A 4,645-nucleotide genomic window follows, 5' to 3' on the forward strand; every position below is an offset into this window, starting at 1 on the left:
ATATTATTGAATAAAACTATATGTTTAATAATATTAATATCATACAGTTAATACAAAACATAGAGTACATAATAATTATTCTCAGAAGTCTTCACCAATTATAATACGTATTACTATTACTATATTCATAATACACCTTTGGTGTAATTTCAGATAAAAGTGAAGAATATTAAGATAAAAATTAACTATGTGTATACAAAGTAGAGAAGACTGGGTACGGTTGTGCCACTTTTTTGATTAACCATAAATTTGTTAATTTATCACTGGACAACAGTAAATTAAATGGTAATTTGAAAATTTGTCTACGTAGAAATACTAAAATACATACGATCCAACTGAATATAAAATCTTCAAATAAACATACTACATCTTTCTCCCTTTGGACCCTATATCAAAATCAGTAAAATTTAGCTGTTATAACTTCTGTCACTACCGTACCAGGGGTGCCCAGTCTCCCCTATAAAACATTCTATATATAAATTTAAATAAAAGCTCTGGTATTTGATATGTGATATTAATTTAGCTATGTTTGATCTGAATGTTTCGTTTTTAAGAAGAAAAATAAATATACAAATTTTTAGTAGATAACATGTTCCATTATTGTTTATTAAAATTTAAAATTGCAACAAATATAGTTAAAGCCTTCAATAATGACTATATTCACTTCCCATAGAATAAGTTATTGTAATCGTCCCAAAATCGAAATTAATTTTTTTTGCATATCTTCACGTTTTGAAGATTTCTGAACATTTTGGCACACCCTAAAAAAATTGATATATTTGTGTGTATGTATGTATGGATACAATTTTTCGTCCACGTTTTCAGGCGCACGGATCAATCGATATGAATGGTTCAAAAATATTCGATTCCTATTGATAGGAAGATGTGCTGATTAGTTTTTGGCAAAGGCAGGTCTAGCCGTTTCAAGATACGGAGCTAGCAAAAATGGCAGTTTTTAAGATAAATAAGCATCCGCTTTGAATAATTCGGAAAAACTTTTTGCTTGTGTTGACGAAACAATTGCTTTTGCGGAAAGATTTTTTTTGCATTTTTTTTAACTAAATTTTATTCTTCGAATATTTCATTATGGTATGGAAAGTTCCAGCTATTTGCCCGATGCCATACACCACTAGTTTTTAAATGTCTTATGTAAGGTAAGTTAAAGTCTCTCATGGCGAATAATCCATAATCGATATTGAGGTATACTAAGGTGCACCTATTGATAGCAACTTATTGAAAACTTTTTAGTGTCGTCAATAGAGCTTAATCGATAAAGGTATTAACTCTATTGTCGCCACTAAAGTTAAGTACGTGTATGTCAACAGAAAATAGTCTGAGAAAAATTCAATGATATTTAAAATCCAGTCAAAATTTTTGCAGGATATATTACCACCATAGCAACAAATAGAATGAACACAAATAATAAAGTCAACCCTAAGAAGAATATGAAACTGGTTCACACATGGAAAAGAGAAGAAAAGGAATATATCAGTAAATATTGGGACTCTTCTCAGATAAGCTTGATCTATTACCTTATTTATTTTTTGCGATTTTAAAATCACATGCTTTAATAAATCTCCGCTTTATCGCATTCCTTTTATTCCTGAAAAGTTAATATAATATGCAAAACTGTGCTGAAATTATTTTTTTATAGAGCTCCTGGCAAAATTGCAAAAACTTTCGTTAATAATTGAGTGCAAAGAATTTTTTCAATAAATATTTCAAAAAACAATAAAGTCAATCTGTCTGACTTTCCTCTTTACGACTACAATTTAATTATTTTTTGCCTATTCTCTTTTTCCACAAAAGTAAAGGAATGTACTCGATTGAATATTTGATTAAAGACAATTCTATTTAACGATCTCAGCTCAAATAAAACAATACAAAACAGATAAAAGCGTATTCGCTAGTATTTACCGTTAATTATTTAATATTGATCCAAAGTAGGCTAATGGAACAAAGTTTTTAGCTATAATACATACTTGTACTGTCTATTTGCAATATTCTATTATCATTTTTTTCCATTTCTCTATGAAACATAGTTTAAACGTAATTAGCGATAACAGAAAATTAATTATATCAAACTTTTGAAGTTATCAATTTATAACAATTAATTTATATGGAACGTTAAAGTAAACTGTTTATTTACCAAGAAAATTTATTGCCTGCTGAGCCGGTTCGTGGCTATTACTAAAGTAAAATCAATTGTAAATAAAATCAATTTGCTTAGTTAGTAATTGTATCTTATTGAACATTTAAACGCGTTAATCTTTATAAAAAATTAATAAGCCATTTATGAATATTGATTAACAAAATGTAATGGTTTCAATGTTTAACGTAGAATTCAAAAGCACTTTAATGATATTTTTATTCTGAAAACTCTTATAAGGTTCACCTGTAATGTTGATATTACCAAAACGAAATTAGTGAAACCATAATTATTTGAACAAAAATTAATCACAAATGAATTTTTTTATAACGTAGGGTAGGATGGAGCACAAAAGTCTAATTTGATCGTGAGCAATTATATCGTAAAAACCAAACCAATTATATCACAACAAATAACACATATCAAACAAAAAACTATCTGACTATGTTCAGTAAAACTTCCAGCTGATTCATCATAGCAAATATTTGTTTTTTTTTTGCTTTTTTCCAAAAATTTGTCACCTGGCTCTTTTCACTCCATAGGCAGTATAAAATGAACGGTCAAGGGACAAATAGATACAATGTTTTATTTTAATTTTAAAGGAAATCACGATATAATCGCTACATTTTTTATCAAAAGCAAATATAAATTTTATGGGTACATTTTTACATAGATAGCACCGTATATAACCCTGATCTGGTATCTCGTCAGAAATATTCAGCAGCAGAGTTGGAATAACTCTAGTTGGAAAATGCTTCCTTCAACTTAATTTACTTTTTCATTTACTATTTTTTATTGTTTACACCTTTGTCAGGGTATAAGTTTAGTTTGTTCTTTTTACTCCACCCACATATAATCTTTTATATGTGTTATATAAAAAAATATTGAATCTAACTTAAAAATAACAATTTTACAACAAAAACAACATATACTTAAAAATTATATTATGGTCTCGTAAACTAAATCAAAATGCTCACGACTAAGAAATCTAACAATGAAGGGAAGTATATTTGCTTTGTATTTTCAAATATTGCCGTTTATTTTCCGATAGCAAAGTCGTAAGAATCAAGGCGATGGCTGGTTATACATCTTTAACCCTCTACTTCCAAAAATTGTTATTAAAAAATTCCTATATTCACTTGTTTTTGAGATATCGGTGGTGGACCTTTTTACCCTGAAATGAGACGATTGAAAAACAATAATGCTAAATAAAAAGATGATAAAATATAACTGAAAACTTAAGTCTATTACAAGAAAACCAGGAATTATGAGATGTTGACCACTACCACTACTTGGAAAACATTTGAACTAAAACCTCCCTCCACCGCACGAAAGAGACCACAATTTAAGCTGCTTGCAAACTTGATTTATGGGGAAAAAAGTATAAACTTTTTATTCGTGTATAAAATAGGAAAATAAAGTTGACTCATAACGTAGGAAATAAAAAAGTAACATAATAAAAAAGAAGAGTTACCATATAAAATAGAGAAGATTACTGAATAGAACCCATATATTGCCACGTAAAAAAAAAACAAAGAAAAAATAGAACGACTTACCGGATTTGATCTAGAAAACAGCAGATGATTGAAAATCATCGATCTTCAATTTAACATTGATAATAAAACCAAAGTACTAAAATTTATGCATAAAAAAATAAAATAAGAAAATATAAATGTGGTGCATACATATATTAGATTCGATTTCAAGTAGAGCATATATATATATATATATATATATATTATATATATATGTGTGTGTGTGTGTGTATGTATAAGATACAAGATTTCACCTGTGTTGTATTTGCAGTGAGAAATAAGAAAATATTAAAATCTAATCAACGCGCCAATGAGCAAAGAAATCACAAAGATACGTGGAGAGGTCTCATTTCAACTCACAAGGGAAAAGTTTCCCCTTGATGAAGACTAAACTTTCCGGTTCTTCAATTTCGAAGTTATTTTTTCGAAATGAACTTCACAAAAGGAAATACGGAGTGAATTACACCTCTTATAATCAGCTTTCATAATTCTCTGTTATTTAAAATTAAATTTCTGTTACTGTATTTAAAAACTAGGCATATATATATATATATATATATATATATATATATATATATTTATAAATTACATTCAAAGTGCAAAGAAGGTTTAATTTTGTTGAGTAAATAATTATCTACACAACATTTAATTATATAATCCTCTTAAAAAAATTATGTTTTAGCATCTCTCGTTGATATAACATACCATTTTATGGTATTTTTTCTATTATTATGATGTCCATTTATTAACTTCCCGTAGGGTAAGTTATAGTAATCGCAAAAAAAAAATTTTATATATCTTTACATTTCAAAACCTTCTGAACAGTTTAGTATATACCTTTGAAAAAGTTTATGTTTTGTGTGTGTATGTATGTGTGCGGATCAACCGATTCGAATAATTCAAAAAATATTCGAATCGTATTGATTCGAGACGAGCTGATTATTTTTGACAAATGCAGGTC

This window comes from Ctenocephalides felis, unplaced genomic scaffold, assembly GCF_003426905.1.
Source record: "Ctenocephalides felis isolate EL2017-DRISC unplaced genomic scaffold, ASM342690v1 CF-g0.4_SCAFFOLD_01886, whole genome shotgun sequence".
NCBI lineage: Eukaryota > Metazoa > Arthropoda > Insecta > Siphonaptera > Pulicidae > Ctenocephalides > Ctenocephalides felis.